The sequence below is a fragment of the Camellia sinensis genome, chromosome 13 (genome assembly GCF_055761805.1).
Source record: "Camellia sinensis isolate YWXY chromosome 13, ASM5576180v1, whole genome shotgun sequence".
Lineage (NCBI taxonomy): Eukaryota > Viridiplantae > Streptophyta > Magnoliopsida > Ericales > Theaceae > Camellia > Camellia sinensis.
Genome location: NC_138973.1, coordinates 107,387,036 through 107,414,482, shown reverse-complemented (window position 1 = coordinate 107,414,482; position 27,447 = coordinate 107,387,036). Strand labels below are relative to the sequence as shown.

Genomic DNA, 27,447 nt, shown 5'->3' with positions numbered 1-27,447 from the left:
TTCTCGCAGCAACAGACTACTTCACAAAATGGGTGGAAGCAGAAGCATTGGCATCAATCAAAGAAAAAGATGTGAAGAAGTTCGTTTGGCAAAATATCATCACTCGGTTTGGCATACCAAAAGCACTGATCTCAGACAATGGGACTCAGTTCGACGGCAGAATCTTCAGAAGCTTTTGTGAAGAATACAAGATAGAGCTCTACAATTCCACACCGGCTTATCCTCAAGCAAATGGGCAGGCTGAAGCATCAAATAAAGTCGTCTTGGATGGACTAAAGAAAAGACTAGAGAAAGCAAAAGGCAAGTGGGCGGATGAACTTCCTCACGTCTTATGGGCCTACCGCACCACACCTCGGCGATCAACAGGAGAAACACCATTCTCCTTAGCTTATGGAATGGAAGCAGTAATCCCACTAGAAGTTGGCCTCCCCACAATTCGAAGCGAAAATTTTGATCCAGACTTAAATGGAGAAGCCATAGCCTTAGAACTCAACCTTGCAGAAGAAAAAAGAGAAAGAGCGCTAGTCCACATCGCCTCATACCAACGAGAGTTAATCAAAAAATACAGCAAAAAGGTTCATCCAAGACAATTCAAAATTGGCGATTGGGTACTGCGCAAAGTAATGGGAAACACCTTGGTCCCAGGAGACGGCAAGTTAGGCCCAAATTGGGAAGGTCCCTATAAGGTGGTTGGGTTAGCCGGCAAAGGGGCATACCACCTAGAAGACAAGGATGGCAAGGCAATCCCTAGGCCATGGAATACGGCCAATCTCAAGTTATTTTACTTTTAGCTTTTCTTTTTCAAACATGTAATTTTCTCTTCCTTCAATAAAATGAGAAATTCTTTTTGGCACAAATTACTCTTTGTAAAAATTAGCTTTCAAGACTTAAGTATATTGCAAACATGTTATTCTAAGTTAGCTGGAAAAACTAACTTAGAGGTTGGCTGGATTAAACCAACACCCTTCCTAAGCCCAGGATAAGGATCCAGGCTGCAGGACATTTGGTCGGAATAACCAAATACTATAAGTTGGCCGGAAAAACTAACTTAAAGGTTGGCTGGAATAAACCAACACTTGTAACTCTTCAGCCGAAGTAAGTGCAAGGCTGAAGAGTGGTTGGCTGGAATAAACCAACACTTGTTACTCTTCAGCCGAAGTAAGTGCAAGGCTGAAGAGTGGTTGGCTGGAATAAACCAACTCTTGTTACTCTTCAGGCGAAGTAAGTGCAAGGCTGAAGAGTGGTTGGCTGGAATAAACCAACACCTGTAACTCTTCAGCCGAAGTAAGTGCAAGGCTGAAGAGTGGTTGGCTGGAATAAACCAACACTTGTTACTCTTCAGCCGAAGTAAGTGCAAGGCTGAAGAATGGTTGGCTGGAATAAACCAACTCTTGTTACTCTTCAGCCGAAGTAAGTGCAAGGCTGAAGAGTGGTTGGCTGGAATAAACCAACACCTGTAACTCTTCAGCCGAAGTAAGTGCAAGGCTGAAGAGTGGTTGGCTGGAATAAACCAACACCTGTAACTCTTCAGCCGAAGTAAGTGCAAGGCTAAAGAGTGGTTGGCTGGAATAAACCAACACCTGTAACTCTTCAGCCGAAGTAAGTGCAAGGCTGAAGAGTGGTTGGCTGGAATAAACCAACACCTGTAACTCTTCAGCCGAAGTAAGTGCAAGGCTGAAGAGTGGTTGGCTGGAATAAACCAACACCTGTAACTCTTCAGCCGAAGTAAGTGCAAGGCTGGTTGGCTGGAATAAACCAACACTTGTTACACTTCAGCCGAAGTAAGTGTAAGGCTGAAGAGTGGTTGGCTGGAATAAACCAACACTTAATACTCCTCAGCCGAAGTAATTATATCGGCTAAGGAGTGGTTGGCTGGTAAGTATAGTTTAACCAACCAAAAACCGAAATAACACTTGGAGTGAAAGGAAGACATTACAAACGCAAGCATACACACAACAACCGGAATAAGAGAAGTAAAATTTTCATTCAAAGAGAAGTCATTACAAGGGGGCTTAGTTCGGTTACAAAGGAGAAAAAGTAAAAAATCAAGAGAAAAGTTCATCAATTTCAGCGTCGAAAACCGCATCGGCATCAACTTGAAGACCGGTCTCCGGAGGGAGCTCATTCACACTAGGGTGAGCCACTTCGGCTACGGTTCCACTGGGAGGATCAACAGTTAGGTCTTCAGCAGTGGGCACCGACCGAACTGGCTGGTCCACATTTTCGGCCGGAGTATCTTCATCAGAGGCATCATCAGAGTCAGAGTCTTCCAAAAACTGTTGTTGCAGAGCAGCCGCATACTCCGCCAGGGACTTCGGTATAAAATAATCTGGAGGGTTGAAGACCTCGGTCTGTTGATCTTGACCGAGCTTCTCCACTGCCGCCCTCCAGCCGCATTTGAAGAACAGCTCCTTTGCAGCGTCACATTGTTTGACGTAGGCGTCTTCGGCCTTCTTGTAACCTTGTTTATAGCCCTCCTTTTCGGCTTCCACCATGTTTTTTCTTAATTCGCCTATTTCGGCGTCTTTCCTCCTCTCAAGCTTCACCAACTCCCGCAAATACTTGTCCTTCATAACGATGGCAGCTTTCTGCTTCTCCGCTTCCGCCGAATTAACTAGATCGGCAAGACGGCCGTTTTCTGCTTCTAGCTCGGCCATCCTCTTTTCGGCTTGTAGTAGTTCGGCCGACTTGGCTTCGGCTTCCGCCATTGCCTGCCTTGTGGTTTTGCGGAGCTCTTGGACTTTCCTATAAGTGACATTGTTCTTTTGCAAGGCCTGGCAAAACAAAAATCTCATCTCAGCCGAAGTAAAAGTTAGAAAAATTTAGACAGGAAAAAGCAGACAGAGCTACTTACCAAGATCATGGACTTGGAAGCAGACCGAATGGATTTCATTTCGGTGTTCAGTTGCTTCAAGTGGTGCTCCATGTCCTTGGGGAGGCACACACTTTTGGCCAGGTTAAAGGCCAGTTGGTGGTCTTTTTCAGCCACGATCGAATCAGTGGCTTTGATGTTTCGGTCATTAAAGATCAAAGGCGGAGCCCACTTCGGAGAACGAGCTCGGTCAGTTTGCTCTGGTTGGGAGGCAGGATGAGGACTTTGGGGGACGGATTCGACTTCGTCAACAAGTTGCTGTTCGGCTGACGTAGATCGGGCGCGTTTTGAAGGGCGAGATGAAGAAGGCCGTTGTGAAGGAAGGGCTACGACGGCGGGCTGAACCTCAGTAGTTGGTGTTACTTCGGCCCTGGTTGTTGCGGTCAGGAGGGCCCTAACTCTGCTTTTCTTTGCCATTTCTTCCTCAGCTGTTAGCGGGACAAGTCTTATCTCGGGCAAAGTTGGATCCGGTTCTGGGTCTTCCTCGAGAAGAAAATCGGTTACCTTTGCTTTCCGTCGACCGCTGTAGCGGTAGGTCGGTTCGAAATTTAGAAGCTTGGCCCAATCTCTTTCTTTAACCCGAAATGCGGCTCGCAAGACTCCGAGGTTAGGATAGCTATACAAGGAATGGAGATGGGCGAAATCTGCAAAAAAGAGAAGTGTTAGTTCGGCTAACAGACTAAACAACCGAGATAACTTACAAAGCAGAAGACCGAAGTAAAATTACCAGGCTCTCCCATTTTCCAATTTATAGGTCGGCCAGGAATTTGAGCCTGAAAATCCTCAAAGTTCCCAGAGACCCAAAGGAAATCATCATCATTTAGATCTTTATCCGGAGTGTGTTTAATTATCTTCTCTCGACGGCGACGAATTCTAAGGTAGTATACCCACCCAGCATTCTTTGAGCCAATAGAGTATTGATGAAAGATCTCGGCCAGACCAAGATTCAGTCCGGTTTGGTGGTTTAAAGCGGCTATCCCCATTATAATACGATATGTATTGGTGGATAGTTGGGTGGGACATAACCTAGTCTGTCTGAGAAATTCGCAGATTAGCGGTTGGACAGGAAACCGTAGTCCGGTTTCTATTATGGATTGAAGGGTAAAAGGCACGAAGCCTTCATTGTTCCAGGGGGTAGCATCTTTTTCGGCCAACGCCAGATGGACATCGTCAGGAATCTGGTAATCTTGCCTAAATTCGGCCATGCCACCAGGGGTTTCGACTAAATATCTATACTTACCCATTTGTTGTATAATTTATGAATAAATTATTTCGGTACAAAGACTAGGCTCAGTAGCTCGGTTGAGCACACGCAGGAGTGCCTGGGCAACCTAAGTCTGCAAAGTAGAAAACAAAGGGGTTAAGCACAGATTGTTGGACCGCGCTACAAATTATAAGCAAGATATACAAATCCTACTTCGGTTTAGTGGGCTGGTTCTACCTCGGCTCGTCAGAAGGTTTCTTAGCTCGGTTTTGAGCAGTTTAGACCGGTTTAACGTCTGGGGGCAGCTTTCTGAGTTCGGTCTAAAAAACTAAGAAAGCTGGTTTAGTCCCAAGGCTTAAATCGGTTGCGGTGTGAGGAAAGTTGCTCCGGCTGAGCCCCTAGGGGCGGCTTTCTGAGTTCGGTTTCAGAACTAAGAAAGCCGGCTTGGCCCCCAAGGTCTTACCTCGGTTGGAGACCGAAGTACCTAGTTCGGTATGTGCAAGCTTATTCGGTAATCTTATCTTGGCTAGAGTGGTTCAGGATAAACTACTGACATTCCTACAAGTTCTAGCTCGGTTATTGACTACAGAAATCTACATATTAGGGGCAAACAGAATCCTAGTTCGGTCGCAATGTGATTTTGGATCTAAGGCTTGTTTTTCTACATAACAGTTCATACACATACAAGTTCTACTGGTTTCTTCATAGAAAGTACTAAAGTAAATTAGAGCTAGAAGAAAAATGTTTTGCAAAAGCAAGCAGAGCATGGAAAACGGAATATGAAAGCAAAACAAAGGAAAGGAAAAAGGATTGCTTACCAGGAAAAGATGAAGCAGAGGACAGGAGCAACGGAACCAACGAAGAACACAGATTCAGGAGGCTCAGAGGCTGGAGAAGCAGAGGCACAGAGAGAGAAGAAGATGAAAACAATAGAGTAAATGATTCCAGAATCGAAAGGGCTGTTTTGTGTAAAAGGGAGAGAGAAAAAGGCGGCAAAAAGAAGCGGGAACAGTACAAAAATTCTGAAGGACGGCGTGACAGTTGGCCACAGCTTATCAGAGCTAGCCACGTGTCACTGGAATTGGAAGCGTTACAGTCGCTGTGATTGAAGAGACGTTTTGACCGGACATAGTGATACCCGAGGTAAACTTAGCTCGGCTGGAAAGGCTAAAGGGTTTTTAGCTCGGCTGGAAAGGCTAAAGGGTTTTTTAGCTCGGCTGAAAAAGCGTAACAAACTTTAGCTCGGCCAGAAGGCTGGTAATCCCAATCATGTTGCACAGATGGAATTAAGGGGCAATTGAGAGGGTAATTTTTGGGAAAAACTGGGCCGAGCTGTGAGTTGGGCTTTAAGGCCCAGAAACGCGAAGGACTACCTAAAAAGGCCGTACTGAATACTCCGGCCTAGAGGGCAAGGTTACTCCGGCCTTGGGGAGACAAAGTTACTTCGGCCCAAGGTGATGAGTTTATTCCGGCTCAAGAAGAGATAGTTGCTTCGGCCCAAGGAAGAGTAAGGCTACCCCGGTCCAGAGACAACTCGGAGTAGGGCCGGTCTCAGAGTCAGTCCGGTCGCAGTATGTTCTGGGAAGACCGGTTTCAGAGTTAGTCCGGTCGTGCCACAATCTGGTTAGGTCGGTCAAAACTGGTTACTTGGAAGTTTGATCTAAGCACACCAAGGTTGAATAGGGGCAGCCGAAGTAATGAGTTAAAGGAGAAGACCGAGCTAAGGATAGTTCGGCCTTCTCTATGGCTCAGCATAGCCCGTGTTATTTCGGCCGTGTGGAAGTTCGGCTATGGAGAAAACCATCCCACTTGGTTTAAGCAGTGGGGGAGGGTGTAAAAGGATAAGCATTATCCTTAGGAGAATGAATCCTAGGAGGACTCTACATGGAGAAATACAAGTCCTACTAGGATTGTGCCATATGAAACTTATAAAAGCTCACAAGCATCACCTTGGAGGAGGTAATTGAACACAATCTTTCTGAGAACTTAGAGCTTTGTCTATTTGTCAAGTTTTCTGACTTAGGCATCGGAGAGGTTTCCGGCACACACCCGCCGGCTAGCTCACGTTTGTGTTTTCAGGTGACAAAGCGACGTCGTACGGAGGAGCGTGGACTTGGTCAACAGGATTATACGAGGAGAATTATTTCCTCCCCGTACATATACATAAATAGATCGAAATAATCATAAACAAAAATGTAAGAGGTGATGTTGTATATATAAATATATGTGTACTATTATATAAAGTCAATACACTATTGTGCGTATTATCTTTTTTTTTTTTCTTTTTTCAAAAAAATACACTCAATAGCAATTACAATTATATGGACAGTTATATCCTAAATCTCTCAACTATTTCCTTTCAAACTCATAAAATATTTTAATTTTCAAAAATTTTGTATTTAATCATGCACTTCACAATCTTATTGCTCTTGAAGAAAACGATTGTATACACGCAAATCGCGTGTAAATATTGGGTTTGTATGTACATGGAAATGGAATTACTTGAACTGTTTATTCTTGGAGTACCTGTACAAACTAATTAAACAATGAATGCAATGGTTTTCCTCCTTCAATCTTTGTGCTAGAAAGCGTAAAACTCCAGAGAGCAATGCTAGGAAACAGAGTGGTTTTGTGATGCAACAGATGATATAAAGGCTATTGAAGATGAGGAATAACTTCATATGATGTACATACAATATTGTCAATATGTATCATTCCTGTTGTTTCATTTTAGAGAAATATGTACTAAAAAATATCGTCAAAATGAATCTGATCAATATATTTTCAATTCTAGACATTTTTTTGCCTAATTTTTTTTAAATGCAGTAGTGGCTCGACCATTACGTACAGTATAATGGTATAACAGAGAGCCTATTTGTTTGTATTTTTTAAAAAAAATAATTTAATCTACGATGTATGTGTGACATAAAAATAAAAATAATGATAAAAAATGTAGGCAAAAAATATCTCATGAAATTGTATTTCATAATCATTATTATACTCCACTATTTCTCTATCAAAACAAAAAGACACAAGAAAAAATAAATGCTTTTATAAAATCAACCATTAAATACAAGGGGATTTTTTTGGGTCTGTTATATAAATTAAAGGCCCTCATAATTGCATATATCTCTTAATGAAACAAAAAAAACCCACATCATTATTTCTCCCTTATGGTCAAAATAAAATTAGTAATTTTGCATGTTCAAAAAAATTAAACAGAAAATTACAATTTAAAATTTAAAATTTTATAAAGGGTCTTCCTTAAATTTTTTGACTTAGGCCTAGCCTCTGCTTGAGTGGACCAAATTTTAAATATTGCTTGAGCATTGTGAGAGATTTTTCTTATTTTTTAATTTTTTGTATGTAACTAGACATTCTATAAGACTCTTTGTTAATATCACTTCCATCTTGCTTCTTAAAATTGACTTAGGATGTGAATATGAATATGTTTCGTTAAACATGACCTTTTGCTTCTTCTTCTTCTTCTTCTTCTTTTTTCAGTTAGGAATCTGAAGATATTTCAGTTCTTGGAGCTCTGGCGCATACACGCACGCATTTGATGAATAAATCAGAATTGGAAGAAGACATGCTGTTTGAGTTGAACCGTTGATTTTTTCTCCATGTTAAGGTCTGTTTCCTACTTGTGATTGTATTAGAAATTTGAATTGGATAGAATTTAAAGTGTATAACTTTTCCAATTCAAAAAAGTTGTAATTGGCTTGATTATCAGGAGGAAATTACGAAGAAAATTTTCAAATTGTTGACAAGTTTGTTGAATGAATTCAAGAAGTATTCGGCAGCACTTATTCGAATTGAACAAGAGACAAAAGCAAGGCAAGAAAGGGACAGAGAAGCTTATATGCAATGTCAGTACAAGCCTAAGATGTGAGACCCCATCTCTGTCTTTCTTTTCTATCCTTTTTTTTTTTTTTTTTTTTTTTTTTTCACAATTCATTGTTTTCAAAAATTAAAAATTTTGAATATTTTAAGTCATATTTTGCATTGCCTTCTTTAGTTTCTCTATTTAGTTTTGTTTTCGTTTTCTATTTTTTGTCTTCTCCATTTTAGGCCAATCTTTGGTGAGGGAAGCTTGAAGATGGTCTCAGGGGCATATTACATACCCAAGTCCAAGAAGTTGAATCCTCTTGGGAAAGATGCATATTTTATTTGTGATGAGAAGCAAACAATTGGTGTGGCCGATGGCATTGGTGGATGGGCCAAAAAGGGTATTGATCCTGGAGTGTATGCCCGGGAACTCATGGCTAACTCTCTCCTCGCGGTCCAGAATGAACCCTGGGAAGCAGTCGATCTCAATAAAGTTTTAAATGAAGCATACTTGAACACCAAACCTAAAGGATCAACCACTGCTTGCGTTATAACACTTGCGGGCCATGTATGCCTTTTAGACTCGATAATTTTTAGAGTAAATTACACTTTATGTGATGCATGAGAGTGTTCAGAAAAGTTATTGAAAAATTAGAAAATTTTTGAAGTTCTTTGAAGAAGAATTCTAATTCTCTATAAGATGATGAGAGGCTTAGATTCTTCAATAGTCTCAACTAAGTATACAAAAGAAAGGAGATGATGGAGATAAGAGATTGGGTGAAGGGAAATTAGTTCTTTCACTCTCAAGGTTGATAATGGAGAAGGGAAATTAGTTCTTTCCCAAGAGTTATCTCTCCAAAATCCATCCCCTCATGATGTAGGATGGAGTAGGGATGGCAATGGATAACCTACCCTGTGGGTATCCATGGAGACCCAACCCAAATACATGGGTTTTCCCCTCTTTTTCTTATCCATTGGGTAGGGTATGTGATATTCTTTAAATATCCACAGGGGATGGGTCGGGGATGGATACCCACTAATTTCCCCATATGTTTTTTTTTTTTTTTTTTTTTTTTTTTTTTTTTTTTTTTTTTTTTTTAAAGATTCACAACTAAAACTAAATATACATTCAATCTTTTTTCTTTTTTTTATTTATTTATTTTTTCAGGTTCACAACCAATTTTTATTTTTTATTTTTTTTTATTTAAGATCCACAACCAAAGCTAAATATACCTCCAATCTTTTTTTATTTTATTTTTAAGGTTCACAACCATTTTTTTTTTAATTTTTAAGATTCACAACAAAAGCTAAATATACATTTAATTTTTTTCTTTTTTTTAATTTTTTTTAAGGTTCACAACCATTTTTTTTTTTTTAAGATTCACCACCAAAGCTAAATATATATTTAATTTTTTTTTTCTTTTTTTTTTTAAAATTTTTTTTTTAAGGTTCACAACCATTTTTTTTTTTTTTTTAAAGATTCACAACCAAAGCTATACATTCAATTTTATTTTATTTTATTTGGCTCAACAATAAAATCAAATACACATTAATTAACATTGTCACATTATTCTTGTCAAATTTTATGCATATCTAGAATTTTTTAAATTTATTTAAAAAAAATTAAGGACATTGTCTAGTGTAGGTTTCGGTTTGCTTTTCTATGTTATTTTATTTTGTTGTGTATTGTAATTTTCAGAATGGTTTGCTTGTTCTGAAATTTCATATATATATATATATATATGAATATATTTGAAAATAAGGAAATTGTAGAGAATCAAAACAAGCATGAGTTGTGATTGGTTAGAAATGATGGGTACATAGATTTATTTGCTAGAAAAACAAAAAGGGGATACAAAGTCATACTAAATAATTTTTTTTTAAATTAAAAGAATTTTTCTTAGTTATGAACAGATTTAATTGAAATCAGCTTGTTTCCCAATGTTATGCTTCATTTATTTAGATAGAAAATATTTTTTAATGAAAAATATTTTTTATAAAAAAAATTCAAAATATATTTTTTTATATTTGGTGGTGGTGGTGATGGAACGAAGGTGAAAGTAGAAATTGTTACATAGTGGTGGGGTGATGGCGGCAATGATGATGGTAGTAGCTATGGTGATGGTAGTGTGACAGTGAAAGTGAGAATAGTGGTGATGGTGTTGTGAAATTAGTAAAAATTTAATTGAAAAAATATTTTTTGTTTTTTAAAAGTAACAAACAACAAAATTCGTGGGGGACTAAAGGAAGAAGATGGAGGATGGATTGGGTGTGGTAATGCATAGATATCTTAAAATGAGTGGTTCAGATTTGTTAAAGGTATAATTAGATTTTGGATAAATTAAAATGAATTGTTCAAATTTGCTAAGAGAAAGATGGTTTAATGTCTAAATTGTCCGTGGCTAACAATTCCTTATTTATGCCCTGATGCAATTTAATATGAGTCTTATAACACTTTCTTCAAACAAACTTTTTGATTTTCTCAAAATTATATATTTGATTATTATAAAACAAACTTTTTAATTAATTAATTAATGTGTATTTGATTTTGTTGTTGAACCAAATAAAATAAAATAAGATTGAATGTATATTTAGCTTTTGTTGTGAACCTTAAAAAAATAAAAAATAAAATAAAAAAATAAGTTGTTAACATTAAATATATTAAAAAAGAAAGAAAAAAGATTGAAGGTATATTTAACTTTTGTTGTGAACCTTAAATAAAAAAAAAAAAAAAAATTGTTAACATTAAATATATTAAAAAAGAAAGAAAAAAGATTGAAGGTATATTTAACTTTTGTTGTGAACCTTAAAAAAATAAAAAAATAAATAAAAATTGTTAACATTAAATATATTAAAAAAAAAAAGATTGAAGGTATATTTAACTTTTCTTGTGAACCTTAAAAAAAATAAAAAATAAAAAAATTGTTAACATTAAATATATTTAAAAAGAAAGAAAAAAGATTGAAGGTATATTTAGTTTTTGTTGTGAACCTTAAAAAAAAAAAAAAAAAAAAAAAAAAAAAAAAAAAAAAGTGGTTGTTAACATTAAATATAAAAATTAAAAATGGGAATTAAAGTGGGTTGGAGAAAATCCATACCCATTAAAAAATGGGGAGGGTGGTACCCATGGGGAATGGGGAAAATTTATTATAGGGGAATGGGGATGGGGAATTAATATCCACCCCATTGCCCCCCATTGCCATTCCTAGGATGTAGCCCATGTGCAAGGCACATAGGGAATATTGTCTCTAACCACTTTGTCTGAGGAGGTGACCTCTCCGAGGATGAGAAAAACCCCGAAGAGGAGATCAATCTCTCGGCGAACCCTTCTTCTTAGCCACACCTAACCAATGATCCCCAATCATCCCAAAAGGCCGAGATAGTCCTAGAGGACTCCCCATCACTAGATAATGCCGAGTCTCATGGACCGCCCCGGGGTTGTGCCACCTCGACTCGGGTATAGGCTAGTTTAATCGAAGAGGAAATTTATCTACACTCACCATCCTCGGGATCGGGTCCTCTGTTCGAACTCCATTACGCCCATGATTCTGGTGCGTAGATCCCAGAAAACTCTGAGCCTACAAGTTTTCTGGAACTCATTAATGGAGCGGCTTCTAAATTGCGTCTGAATCCGTTCGAAGCCAAGTGCTTCGAATCTCTAGGTTCGTGGATCCAAACCTTTTCAAATCCGAGCCCGAGTAAGTCTCTACGTTCGCGGATCCGAACCCTTTCGAGGCTTAGAGCGATTCGGCCCGTTTGATGGTGATAAATCCGAGCCCACCAATCTTAGACTTGCGATAAATTCGGGCCCACCAATCTTGGGCTATTGGGCCTAATTAATTTAGCGGACTCAAATTAGCTCCTCTTACATGTGGTATCTTATTTTTCAATTGTAAGAGTCATTCACTTACATTTTTCATTAAAGTTGTGACTCTTACATAATGCATTTTTTGAGGAGAAAAAATACAATTGTCTTTCATATTAACTTTTTTTTCACAGTATTTTCTCTTTGTAATGTATTTTGGTGCATGTAATGTCAGTATAGGGTAATGCAATGTTATTATATATAGTAGTTTTTACAAATTTTGTTTAGAAATTTTAGTGAAAAATTTTAGGATTGCTCTGTAGAATTTGATTGAGAATAACAGTTGTGAAAATGATTTGTAACAATTATAAACCCATATAGTAAAGTCATTCGAGTGGGGAAATTTCACCTTAAAAGACCGTGTTGATCGCTCCTCGAAGGAGTAATATTTTTTGAGGTCTTAATAAAAAATAAATCTCTACAAAAAATCCATCAAAATAGAAAATAACGTTATTACCAAAATGCCAACTGGAAAAGCATTTTTTTTTTAATAATCGTGGATCGTGATCCCTTATTAGGTTAGTTTTTAAAAATTATTTTTGACTTTTTTTATTTAATATATATATATATATATATATATATTTTTGTTTTGTAATTTTTTTTTAGGTATTTACACATAAATCCTAATCTATGAACTTATACTCCATTAAGTCCTAATTATGATTTTTTGAACCTTCAAGTCCCATTAAATTTTTAATAGTCGGAATTGTCCTTCAAATAAGAATTGTTTATCATTTATGATTATCTATAAAGGAACATGATGATTTCACATTTATTTTGATTTTCAAAACTTTAAAAATCAACTTTCAAATTGAAAAAAATAAAAAAAAATTATGTCCAAAAAAAAAAAAGAAGCTAATTAGTGTGTTTTGTTTTAGTTTTCTGAAAATTGATTTTTTTTATTTTTTGTTTTTAGTGAATATTTTTTAAATATTAAACAATTTTTTCACTTTTTTAGATACACCTTACTTAGATGTATCTAAATAGTAAAATATTTAAAAAAATTAATAAATACACAAAAATACGAAAAATGTACTCAATTTTAATTTTTTTTTTTTGTATTTTTTTTGCTATTTAGTGTATTTTTTTTAAAAAATCACAAATATTATCCATTTTAAGTGTATTTATGTTAGGTGTGTCTAATTTTTTTTTTTTTAAAAAAAATTGCTTAAAATATTAAAAAAAACATTGAAAACATTAAAATACGGAAAATAAAAAAGTAGGATTTTTCTGAAAACTGTTTTCTAAAAATTAGAACCAAACAAGCTTTTTTTTAAAAAAAAAAAAAATTGAAAAAAGATGAATTATGTTTTTGTGCAAAACTAAAATTTTTGTGTTTATAAATGAGCATGGTGATAGAACATTGATGTGCAAAATTGAAAAAAAAAATTTAATTGAAAAAACTGATAATGTTCTCAGTTTTAAAACTGAAAAAAAAAAACTGATAATATTTTTGGTTTTATTAGATAGTTGAATCAAAACCAATAAGTAAAAGGGCAAAAATGTTTAATCTCATGCTTTATTTTTTTTCATCAGTTGGTGAAACAATTATCTAGAATATTACTATGCAAAATTGATAATATTCTTAGTTTTAAAAATTGGGAAAAATTTATAATATTCATAGTTTTACTAAATAGGACTTATTATTGGTTCAAAAAATCTTAGCTACCATAACTGTCATGACCCAAACATGTTGCTAAAAGTTTGGCGTCGTAACTGGCCAATAATTCAAGATTACCAAAGGCCTTCCTGTACAATAAAAAATAATCGAGGCTAGCAGAAGCAATATACAAAAATATCAATGGTTCAATAAGTTGTGCATCTATATGAACAAACATGTACACATAATTGTTAATTTACCGACATAATGATACATAACTTATAACATAATATTGTATACAAAACATATGCACAAGCTTAAAGTGTACATCATGATCAAAAGCTTAGCAGCGGCATTCCAAGCCTAGCCCAACTCGAAGGCACACAAAACAACTCGATAGGCTTCAAAATGGTGGCTCGACTAAAAACCCTTTCTAGACCTGTCCTCCAGAATGCTCACCTATACATATATATAAAAACAGTGAGTTAAAACCCAGTGAATAACATTAAAGTAAAGAGGTTAGTGAACGAATTCCAAATCATATCATATATAGAAAACCGATCATACATATCTATCACATCAGTCTCATATCTGAACATAATAATGGTACGTCCAATAGAATATATTACATATCGTCTTCTAACTAGAGTAATCGGTTCTAGATACCGATTAAACACATATGACCATAATGAAGTGGCTAATGAGATCTCGTAATCATATATGTGTCATAGATTTGCATTAATATGCTGTCCCCCATGACTTGGGACCATTCTTTGGATGCCACAATAGATTCAAAAAATAGAACATTCGTTCACATTCAACTAACATTTTAGAAAACATAATATATCAAATAGCATTGCAAATATCTTCTATGTGAACATATCTTTACAGTAATGTTACTCACACTGGGATTCCAAAACCAGTTGTTCAGTCTTCGAGTCTTGACCTACAAACATAAACATTCATAGCACAATTTCTCAATACACATTCGAGTCATTCAATTGATTCTTAACCTTATTCGGTTATCTGTTACTTGTTCGTTCAGTTACTTCTATTATTCTTTTAATTTCTCTTATGCTTATGAGATGCTTATGGATGTAAATTACAAGTGAAAACTATGTAACTGAAGGCCCGAAAGTCAGAAAAACAAAAAGGAAACAAAACCAGAAAAACTGTCCTATTGGCCGCATGTGCGGTGGCCTGGCCACATGAGCGGTGATTTCATAATGCTATTTTGGGCAAAAGAGGTCCGGCTGCTCGAGCGGTCTAGGTGTAAAACCAATCCGAAAATCTGCTTTTTAATAAAACCTCATTCTTTTGTAAAATCAACCTCAATTTCAAGCAAACCAAGGCCTAAAACTCTTAAAAACATGTTGAATTAACCATGTCGAACTTTAAACTCAAACCATAACTTCAAATCAAAACCAAGGTTCCAAGTAAAAGATTAAAACTTTGAATTTTAAGGACAAAATCAAGAATCCATGCAAGAAAGCAAGTGTATGAACAAGAAGTTCATGAGCTCATGCCATGAATGCCAAAATATTGAGTTATTACTTCTCTTTTTCTCGTTGATGTTCATAGATGTGCATAAATCTTCCTAGGAACCCTTAAATAACCATGAATTCATCCTATCTCAACTTAATGTTCATGAGTTCATGTATGTCCTAGTTCCATGTCAAGAAATTAGAAGGAAATTCTTACCTTTGAGTGTTGATCTTAAAGATTGTTTGATTTCCCCCTTTTGTTCTTCTTCTTCTCTTTCTTCCTTCTAAGTCTCTCTCTCTCTCTCTTTCTCTCTCTGATTTTCCTTCTTTTGTTGAGTCTAAGACTAAGGCCCATATAGATATTTATATATAATTGTATAAATGATGAGCCAAACACAACTTAGCGAATTAGACGAAATTAATTGATTTTTCTTCTTTTGTTGAGTCTAAGACTAAGGCCGATATAGATATTTATATATAATTGTATAAATGATGAGCCAAACACAACTTAGCGAATTAGACGAAATTAATTTTCAATTAAACTTTTCAAAGGGCGCTAAAAATTCCCATCAGCCTATTTATGTACTCAATTTCAGTTTTTAAACCCATCAAGTTCATCAATTTCAGTTCCAAAGTCGTAGCCCTAACAGATATTTTTCCCAATTCAGACATATATTTTCAAATTAAATCATATTAATTTATAATTATATAACAATCATCGTGACACGCAGTTTTTGGACCGTTATAATAACATTTGTAAATAGAACTTTTAGGTAATTAACTTTTTTTTTCATATTTTAATTAATTTTATTTAAGTTTTTAGATAAGACACACGTACAAAATAAAATATATGTGAAGCAATTTGAAGAAAAAATAGTGCACCTAAGAATAAAAAATATTTATTAAAAATTTGAAAAAAAAATTGCATATCTAAATTAAAAAAAAAATCAACTAATATATATATTTTTAAAATTTTCATTCAAGGTAAAAAGAACACAAAAAAAAAATGAAAAATTACAACAAAAACAAAAAAATCTCAGTATTTAACCGTTGTAATAAAATAAACGATAATTTTTTTATTTTATTAATTTAAATTTTAAATTTTTGATTTATTTTTGATGTAAATAGTTTATCTATTTTCATCAAAATCGATAGAAAAATAGGTATCTTAACAACCAAAGTCAATAGAAAATAATATTATAGATATTTTTTTGTATATCTACATTGAGTTTAATAACTGAAATTTTTTTTTTTTGTTGTTAATTTTACTCAATAAAAAGGGAGATTTTTTTTAAGGTCCCTGGTATTACTATTTTATAGCATAAATGACATACAATATTTTTATAATGTCTAAGGTCCCTCAACATGGATCCAGAGACAATTCTATCCAGAGAATTTCTTTGGATCTCCAGAGAAATTCTAAACGTTTCCCTGAGAAATTCTTTGCCCAAAGAAATTCTAAACCAGATAAATTGATGCTATTATGACCAATTAAAGAAACCAAATCCAGTAACATTATTACTCAATCAATAAGAAACTCTAATAACTAGAAACTCATCATCCAATAAACACTAACCTACACGAATCTAACAAGAAAAAACCAACACTTGGGAGGGTTCAGACACAAGAAAAAACCAACACTTGACAGCCAATCAAGAAATCAATCCAATCAATGAATTTCTCTGTGATTATTTGTTTCCTTCTATAGAATCCTTTCTCTGTGAAACCAGAGAAAATTCAAATCCTTTACTAGAGAAAATTCAAAACCATGAACCAAAGAAAATTGAAACCAGAGAAAATTCCAAATCCTTTACCAATCAAATCCTTTATCAGTTGAATAGAAGAGGAAGAATGAGAAGTGTAATATATATACTAATAGTACACAACCAAAGTAAAGTGCTCACCACTGATCCAACAAGGTTCTGGTTGATCAATGAAAATGAATCACTATCAATGAATCACTCCTCCACCATTGACACCTAACGTTCTTTCACCTTCGTCAAAGAAGATGTTACCATCTTCGGCGAAAAGCTCCTTACTGGCGAACTCTACTCGTCTCTGAAGCCATTCTCAGCTCCCAAACAATGGAACTTTTCCCCCACAAAAACCCAAGAGAGTGACGACGAAGAGCAAAAAACCTTAGCAGAAGCCCTAAACAAACTTGAATCGGAGCTCAAAAAGACGAAGACGGAGCTGAAGCTTTTGAACGAAAGAGAGTCGGAGACCGAGGTGGCTCTCGTTTCGCTCAACGCAGAGCTTCACAAGAACATGTCGAAGATGGCGAAAGCCAAGGCGGCTACTCCAGGAAATGCGGCGGCAGAGGCGGTGGCGAGGACGAAGAGTACGAGGAAGGAGGAGGAAGTGAGGAAGATGGACATGATTGTGAGAATGAGAGAGGATAAGCCAACTTTGGCTCAAATTTTGAGTAATGGTGATGAGGAAGGCTTGTTTTGAGGAAGGGAAAATGGGAGGAACATGATGATGGTGAAGAATGAGAATTTCTTTAGGGTTTTGAACTGGTAGATGAGATCGATAAGAGAGAGAGAGAGAGAGAGAGAGAGAGAAGAGCAGCGAGAGAGAGAGAGAGCGTGAGATATATCAAATTTCTCTGTGATAGATGGGTGTGGGTTGAGGGACCTTAGAGCATCTGTAACCATTGTTGCTATAATGTCATTGCTATTGCTATAATTTGGCAATGAATACTGCTATTTTGCAAAAATTATAGCAATGGTGCTCCAATGGTCATTTGTTATTTTGGCAAATCTCAACCAACTTTCCCTCCAAATTTGTAAGTATTGTTTGGATATAAGTTTTTTTTGTGATTTTATTTTTGTTTATTTTTTATCTTTTGTGACATTTTTTTACCTGTTTGTAAAAAAAATTATATATTTATATTATTCTCAACTAGACAAATATAAAAAATAAGAAAAAATGAAAAATTAGAAAAAAAATAAATATAATTCACCCAACCAAAAAACATATCACTACATATTTAATAATTTTTTTTTAGCTACACATAAAAAATAAACAATCACCAATTACCCACCAACAATCATCCATCATTCACCCATCATTCATTCACCAACAACCTTCCATTATTAACCCAACATTCATTCACCAACAACTACCCACCCAACAACCATCCATCATTCACCCATCCATAATTTTCTCTATAAATATAACACAAGGTTTTCTACAATTGTCATATTCACCTACCCATCATTTTCATATCTTCTAAACTCTCTGTACCCATCTAGAAGATTTTCTACAATTTTCATATTCACCCACTCACCTATCCACGTAGAATGAACAATTTGACTAAAGCCATATTCAATGGAGATTTTGATGAATTTTCATCATCTGATGATGATATCATCGTGATGCAACTGTTTACAGCGCAACAACAAAGAATACAAGTGTTAAGCCTAAACCAACCAACCAGACGTGTTGATTCCACAAGTGGTCGTCGATACATTAATCGTGAGAAGGTCAAAGGCGACGAACAAATTTATAGAGAATATTTTACAGATAATTCTGTCTATCCAGAAGAATACTTCCGAAGACGTTTTCAAATGAGACGGTCATTGTTTGCTAGTATCTTACATGATATTCAACAAGTGAATGAGTACTTCATCCAAACCCGTGTAACAAGCCCGCGGGGGACCTCGCCACAGCTCGGACTCGACTTTCGTTAGTCACGGTTCTAAGTCTGAACCAAAGAGTCCAAATCCGGCAAATCGTTTTTGAGAAAACAGATTTTTTTGAAAGAAGTGCCAAACATAGACTACTTTGTCAGATACAGAGTCGCCACCTAAATATTTTATTTTGGGAAATTAAGAAACCCTGACTCGGTGCCAAAAGGCCACGTGTCCGTTATCACCAAAGTTGCCTCGGCTCGGGAACTTGGGTACGATTGGAGAAGGTCACTTCGTGAGCACCCCCGCTCGCCCGGTCATAGACCGGCCTCTACTAACCATGATATCAATTTTTGAAAACATTGTGAGTTCTTATTCTGGTTTATTAGCCTAGGTTACTATGTGATGTGCACAGCATACAAATATAGACTGGGTCGCCTGAATTGGAACGAAACATTTCATGCTTGTTTTTGAAAATGGTTTGCTACCCGCAGGTAGGCTTTAAAACATTTGATGATTTATTCCAATTTAAGTAACCCAACCTTCACCCACAGGCATTCAGGCAGTTATATCAGATAAGCACATAGCCTCATGGTAAGCATGCTATTCATGGCAGTCACTCACACGCATGCAAGGATGCTAAAGCATAAAGCTTACTGAGTACTCCAAGCCAAAATAGAAATTCATTAGAAATCATGCATGATCCTAATTATACAGAAATGCCTAATGCAACACATGCAAAGATGCAACTATAGCAGGCTCGGCTATTCTAAACATGGCATATGGAATGCTACAGCTAACATGCATTCAACTTGGAATTGAAATACAAATGCAGTTAGTATGATGCGCCGAGCCCGGTGAATGCAAAACTGATGAATGAATGCAAACATGCTGTCATACTGTATGCTAATTTAAATATGCCCTAATCTAACCATCATAAGCGGATAAATAAAAGGGAGAAAGACGTGGGGTTGGAAGACATACATCACACTCACGCACACTTATTACAGTTGTGCCCTCACTCGGAGGGTCCGAATAAATATACAGTCCCGAATAAAAGAATATTACAGTCCAAATATTACAGAATCCGAATTAATTAACAAATTAACTAAGAAAATAAATAAAACTGGCATGCAAGCCAGGGACTGCCTTGCTTCTGATGGATGATGCATGTCCGGGTTGTCTTGCGCGGAAATCCACCGGAATGCCCCAATTAGCCTCTGTTTACACCTGTTATTCTTGAAAAGCGTGCTAAGTCCCGGAAAGTTGCTGATTCCTGATTTTGCTGCAACAGAGAGCAGGAAAGGGGCATAGCAATGTATTTTCACAGATATATGCATGTCTCGATCCTCGTGCCACCAATCATGCATACCGAGGCATGATGGCCGAGGAGTCGAAATGCACAACTCAATATAGGATGAATGCACATGAAACTACAGCTAAAACCTAACTCCATCATGGATAATCCAGAGTGTCGGTGACTGGGGAATTGAGACACGTTCCGTCACTCGAAGTACGAAACGTACCTCGTTTCCCGTGCCCGGACTAACTCCTATCCCGAACACAATGCAATATGCATGATATGCATGAAATGCAACTAAGATATAATCCTAACATACACAATGCTACGGAATGACATGCCTCGAAATGCGTGCATGCAGGCACGCAAACCGAGAAAAAGACAGAATGCAATCTAAGATACAACCTAGTATGCACAATGCTATGAAAATGATATGCCTCGAAATGCGTGCACGCAGGCACGCAAACCGAGAAAATGACAGAATGTGATGTAAATGACATGGAAATGTGATATGGGCTTATACCAACATGAGTGAGCCTCAGCCACACTCGCATAGGATGCCGGCGGCTGAAAAAAAAGGTGCCTCGAAATGCGTGCACACGGGCACGCAAACCGAGGCGATGACAAAATGCGATGCAATGGCATGGAAACATGATATGGGCTTATACCAACATGAGTGAGCCTCAGCCACACTCACATAGGATGCCGAAGGATAAAAAATGAGGTGCCTCGAAATGCGTGCACACGGGCACGCAAACCGAGGCAATGACAAAATGCGATGCAATGGCATGGAAACATGATATGGGCTTATACCAACATGAGTGAGCCTCAGCCACACTCACATAGGATGCCGACGGATAAAAAAATGAGGTGCCTCGAAATGCGTGCACACGGGCACGCAAACCGAGGCAATGGCAAAATGCGATGCAATGGCATGAAAATGGCATGCAATCATTCTAATGGAATCTCAGCACTAAAATATGGGGGAAAACAGTCCCGAAATGAGGCAAAATGATACCAAATGCATGGAATTGTCCCGAAATGCGAATTTAGGCACCCGAAATGGCCTATAGCTATGCCAAACATGCACAATATGGACATGCAATGCAAGGACAGAAGCTAGACAGTCCCAAAAAAGGCATTTTCACAGTTATAAACATGGCCAAACAGCAAGCATAGGTAGGGCAAAAATGGCATGCAAGAATAGGGGCCAAGAGAGGGGTAATGAAGCAAGTGGTATAAGTAAAATCCAAACTGAAAAATTTCCTTCTACAACATTGAAGAGGGACCAAAAATATGAATATTTACAGTATATGGAAAACCTCAAATCAGTATACAAACATGATAGAAATGTGATGCAAAATGAGGTTCAAAAGTGGCTATAACATGAGGTATGCAAAATATTCACCAAACAGCCAAAGACCCTTAATAAAACATGTAGAATGGGCCAAAATAGGACTATTTCCAAAACTGTAAAATGGCCAAAAACAAAAGCATGATAGGCTAACTAAACATGCAAGAATGGGGAATAAAAGAGAGATATAACATGAAGTGGCATATGGAGGTCCCAAACCATGAAAGGACCTAAATGAAACATGAAGAATGGACCAAAATAAGCACTTTTTCAGAACTGTAAAATGGCCAAAAACAAAAGCATGGTAGGCTGCCATTGCATGCAAGAATGGGGAATAAAAGAGGAGTATAAAGGTAAGTACAACATGGAAGTCCCAAATGGTGTTGAGCCCTTCTTCAATGTTGAAGAGGGGCTCAAAATAAGCCTAATATCAGTTTAAAACATGCTCGAAAATAGATTGATCATGGGCCAAAAATAGCATGCAAGATTATGACATATAAGAGGATCAATGAAACAAGTGCATCATGGAGGGCTCAAACAGGGTTGAGCCCTTAATGAAAAGTGAAAATGAGCTCAAAAGAGGGCCCCTTTCAGTTAGGGCCGGAGCTTGAAACAAAAAGCATATGGGGCTTACAAATGGATCAAGAAAAAGGGTCAAAAGAGGAGAAGTGTTACTTACCCTTGAAGATCAAAGCTTTTGTTGCTTCTTGAATCAATTTGCAGCTCCTTTAGCCTTTGAGAAGCCTTCCTTGTTGCTGGAAATGAAGTGGTGATGGTAGAGCTTGGTGGTGTAGAAGAAATGGTGCTTAAGGACTTAGGAATTTTCAAGGAAATGAGAGGGATAAAGATGGCTTTGTGTATGGAAGCTTGAAGAGCAATTTTTCTAACCCCTACAAGTGAAGCCACCAGTTGGTTATAAGGGCCAAAAAGGGGGTGTAAAGGTGGGGGAAAAGGAGAGCAACTTTCCCCCACAAAATATCCCCCGGATATTGATATTTTCTGGGGGATAAAGCTCCACAGCTGTAAAGTGCACAGTGCAAGGAGCTCGGCCGGCCTGTTACTTTTGCTCCAGGTGGCCGGCCGGCCACACCCCCTAGCCGGTCGGCTAGGGGTCAAAAGGGTCAATCAGATTTAGTGGCCGGCCACCAACTGATGGTGTCCTCCTATCTGTGTACAACACAACCCTGTGGTTAAAAGTCCAAGAAAGTGGGTCCAAGGGGTTCAACATTAGCTCGGAAAGAGGGGTTCAAAAGGGTCAGGTGGGATTACTGGCCGGCCACCAAATTTTAGGGTCCTCCCATGTGTGTACATCACAAATATGTGGTTCAAAGTTCGAGAATGTGGGCCCAAGGTGTTCAACATTAGCCCGGAAGGAGGGGGTCAAAAGGGTCAAGTAACATTAATGGCCGGCCACCAACTTTTAGGGTCCTCCCATGTGTGTACATCACAAATATGTGGTTCAAAGTTCGAGAATGTGGGCCCAAGGTGTTCAACATTAGCCCAGAAGTGCGAAAAATGGGCGCCGGAGGGCCTCGGAGGATGTATAACTGGTTGCTGCAACAATTGCTGGCCTCCCACCCTTCAGTGACCTCCCCGGTGATAAAACAGAGGTACCTGCCAAAAATGAACGAAAACCGTTGCAAAACGAAAGTTCGGGGGCCAAAACGCGCAGTTCGAGGTCCCGAAAATGGGCTGTTAAGCACCGAAAGTGGCATTCGGCCACGAAGTGGGTTTCTCAGACCCCAGTGTCCCTAAAAAGGGAGAAAATAAGATGTATGCCAAAATTAGAACAAACGGAGGTGGTTGGGCGGTCCCGAACCGAGGCACACGGCCAACGGTCCCGAAAAACCGGAAACCGGACTCTGAAATGGGAAAAATGGCCTACGGCCACAAAATGTAGCCTGCGGACATTGAGAGATGGTCTACTAGACCCCTCCCTCCCCTCAGGAAAAGAAACAGAGAAAACCGAGTCTGGTTCGCAAACCGAGACAAGGCACAGAAGAGGGTTCGGAAGTCCGGAGGCAGGGCTCACGGCCGTGACTCTGAAACTTCTGAACGAGCACATTATGCAACATCACCAAGCGCTCAATCAGTGACATCTGAGTCTTAAGGTCGGTCAAAAAAAATGGGGTGTCTACAGTTGCCCCTCTTTGACAGAACTCGGAAGTCACAAGTTACGGGAGTGAATGTCAAAGCCCAGAGACGACCCATTTTTGACAAGGCCGAAGACTTAGACAAACAGGCAAGATAAACAAAGATGTGCCCGCAGGCATGCCCGCAGGCAGGGGGCAAAATGCAAATGATAATGCAAAGAGCCGGAGGTAACCCAATGATCATGCAAATACAGCAAGCTGTAATGAAGCAAGTATTCGCAAATAGATGCAACAGTTTTAAGCAAGAATGCAAAGCAACAACTACATTTCATGCAGTTAAGAATGCGGAGGATTATTCAATCCCCGCCACATCTCACACGGAGAAGATACGATACCTGCGCGATTCGTCTGGTCGCACCAGCCTCAATTGAACCGTACATACAATATCGTGCCTGCAAAAGAGAGAAATTGCAACAAGTACAATATGCTACCAACATATATTTAATGTGATTCTGAAAGTTTGACACACGCAGTGCCGGCAAGTGAATGCATCGCAATGCAAAAGTGGAACATGCGTGACAACGCATGCCCAAGCATAGAGGTATGCCAATATCAAGAAATGTGCACGTTAATGCAGGTATGCTCATGAGAATGCAAGATAATGTGACACGAGCATGAACCAGGGTGCCCGTTTGTCATGAAGTAACGAGTATGGAAATGCGCGTTTCGGCGAAGGCGACTTGATCACGGCTCCGATCCGCTTCCCTGAAAGGTTACAACTCATTCAAAAAGGATACACTTTGATTTTGATGAATGATGATGAGACACATGTCAGATCTTGAAGCCGAAGTTCCGACGGAGCAATTTCGCGACCGGAAGTGTACTTTTCTTGAACTTTTTCAGGTCCCGGGAACTCCGATCTTCCTCAAAATTTGCAGAGAGCTAGGTGGGCATGTGGGGGACATGGCCGGCCGTTTATCTTCCCAAGGGGAGGTGGCCAACCGGTTTTCCATAAAGCAAATAGCTGGCCGGCCAGTTTTCCAAAAAGCAGATAGCTGGCCGGCTAGAAAATAGGGCCGGCCGGCCATATGCCCAAATCCGGGGGCACTTTGTTCTTTTCACCTCCTTTTCTTTATGCTTCTTCAACCAAGACCTTGAGCCTCTATAAGGTAGCCGAGATCTTCCCCTTTCTTACCTTCTACACCACTTTCTTCTCCAGATCTGAGTTTCATACGCGTTTTCCAACGCCCAGTGCAAATTGTTTTCGCAAAAATATTCGGTTTCAAGCTCTTTGAAGCGATTAAGTTTCGGTTTCGGAGCTTCTTTTCGCATTTTCGCCACTTGAGGTAAGTTTGTCTCAATATTTGGAAGATTTTCTCGGGAGTTGACTTTTGTTGACTTTTTTATTTCCCGAGAGTTGACTTTTGTTGACTTTTTCCAATTTCGGCTCATTTTTGCTCCCTTTGCAGATCTTCTGAAAATGGCGGGTAATTCTCCCCACGGCGGAGGTTTTCCAGGTGCCGGAGATGATTTTGATCCCATGACTCTACCCCCGAGGACCCGACCTTTTATTCCCGGGAGGTACCGTCCGCCAGCACATGTCCTCCCTCGTGCTGTCTTCCGTCACTTTACTAGCTTTGACGAGCGAGCACCCGGGGATCTGCTTCTCCGAGAGCCGGAGCATCACCTCTCTCATGAGGCCCGAGAGGTATTTACTTCATTTTCTGTATTTTTCGTACATTTCGCACCTTTGCCATGCTTGAACACGCAGTTTAGCTTATGACATAGTACTTTGCTTGCATTCTGAACATGTAGTTTCAACACTCGAATTTGTGAACACTCGGCTCATTAATTAATTGTGAACGCACAGTACACATTAGTTAAGAGGCGAACACACGGCTCAAACACTGATTTGTCGAACACACAGCCCGAATTCAAAAGTGAACACACAGCCCACACTTTAAATTTTCTGAATACGCAGCCCAGACTAGAATAGTGAACACGCAGCCCACACTGATAGAAAGTTGAATACGCAGCCCAAACTTTAAATTTTCTGAACACGCAGCCCAGATTAGAGTAGTGAACACGCAGCCCACGCTAGTTGAAAGTTGAACAAGCAGCCCAAACTTTAAATTTTCTGAACACGCAGCCCAGATTAGAGTAGTGAACACGCAGCCCACCCTGATAGAAAGTTGAACACGCAGCCCAAACTTCAAATTTTTTGAACACGCAGCCCAGTTGAATAGTGAACACGCAGCCCACACTGATAGAAAGTTGAACACGCAGCCCAAACTTCAAATTTTCTGAACACGTAGCCCATATTAAATAGTGAACACGCAGCCCACACTGATTGAAAGTTGAACACGCAGCCCAAATTTCAAATTTTCTGAACACGCAGCCCAGATTAGAGTAGTGAACACGCAGCCCACGCTAGTTGAAATTTGAGCACGCAGCCCAAACTTCAAATTTTCTGAACACGCAGCCCAGATTAGAGTAGTGAACACGCAGCCCACACTGATAGAAAGTTGAACACGCAGCCCAAACTTCAAATTTTCTGAACACGCAGCCCAGTTAAATAGTGAACACGCAGCCCACACTGATAGAAAGTTGAACACGCAGCCCAAACTTCAAATTTTCTGAACACGCAGCCCAGGTTAAATAGTGAACACGCAGCCCACACTGATAGAAAGTTGAACACGCAGCCCAAACTTCAAATTTTCTGAACACGCAGCCCAGATTAAATAGTGAACACGCAGCCCACACTGATAGAAAGTTGAACACGCAGCCGAAACTTCAAATTTTCTGAGCACGCAGCCCAGGTTAAATAGTGAACACGCAGCCCACACTGATAGAAAGTTGAACACGCAGCCCAAACTTCAAATTTTCTGAACACGCAGCCCAGATTAGAGTAGTGAACACGCAGCCCACGCTAGTTGAAATTTGAACACGCAGCCCAAACTTCAAATTTTCTGAACACGCAGCCCACACTGATAGAAAGTTGAACACGCAGCCCAAACTTCAAATTTTCTGAACACGCAGCCCAGTTAAATAGTGAACACGCAGCCCACACTGATAGAAAGTTGAACACGCAGCCCAAACTTCAAATTTTCTGAACACGCAGCCCAGATTAAATAGTGAACACGCAGCCCACACTGATAGAAAGTTGAACACGCAGCCGAAACTTCAAATTTTCTGAGCACGCAGCCCAGGTTAAATAGTGAACACGCAGCCCACACTGATAGAAAGTTGAACACGCAGCCCAAACTTCAAATTTTCTGAACACGCAGCCCAGATTAGAGTAGTGAACACGCAGCCCACGCTAGTTGAAATTTGAACACGCAGCCCAAACTTCAAATTTTCTGAACACGCAGCCCACACTGATAGAAAGTTGAACACGCAGCCCAAACTTCAAATTTTCTGAACACGCAGCCCAGTTAAATAGTCAACACGCAGCCCACACTGATAGAAAGTTGAACACGCAGCCCAAACTTCAAATTTTCTGAACACGCAGCCCAGGTTAAATAGTGAACACGCAGCCACACTGATAGAAAGTTGAACACGCAGCCCAAACTTCAAATTTTCTGAACACGCAGCCCAGATTAAATAGTGAACACGCAGCCCACACTGATAGAAAGTTAAACACGCAGCCCAAACTTCAAATTTTCTGAACACGCAGCCCAGGTTAAATAGTGAACACGCAGCCCACACTGATTGAAAGTTGAACACGCAGCCCAAACTTCAAATTTTCTGAACACGCAGCCCTGATTAAATAGTGAACACGCAGCCCACACTGATAGAAAGTTGAACACGCAGCCCAAACTTCAAATTTTCTGAACACGCAGCCCAGATTAAATAGTGAACACACAGCCCACACTGATAGAAAGTTGAACACGCAGCCCAAACTTCAAATTTTCTGAACACGCAGCCCAGATTAAATAGTGAACACGCAGCCCACACTGATTGAAAGTTGAACACGCAGCCCAAACTTCAAATTTTCTGAACACGCAGCCCAGATTAGAGTAGTGAGCACGTAGCCCACACTAGTTGAAATTTGAACACGCAGCCCAAACTTCAAATTTTCTAAACACGCAGCCCAGATTAGAGTAGTGAACACGCAGCCCACACTGATAGAAACTTGAACACGCAGCCCAAACTTCAATTTTCTGAACACGCAGCCCAGATTAGAGTAGTGAACACGCAGCCCACGCTAGT

The 27,447-nt window shown here is 38.7% G+C and overlaps 1 protein-coding gene across 1 annotated transcript in view; it reads left to right on the top strand.

Annotated features, from left to right (window-relative positions):
• The window catches only part of LOC114259457 (squalene monooxygenase SE1), a 284,070-nt gene that overhangs the window by 224,976 nt on the left and 31,647 nt on the right, over positions 1–27,447 (top strand). The gene's annotated exons all lie outside the window — the stretch shown is intronic.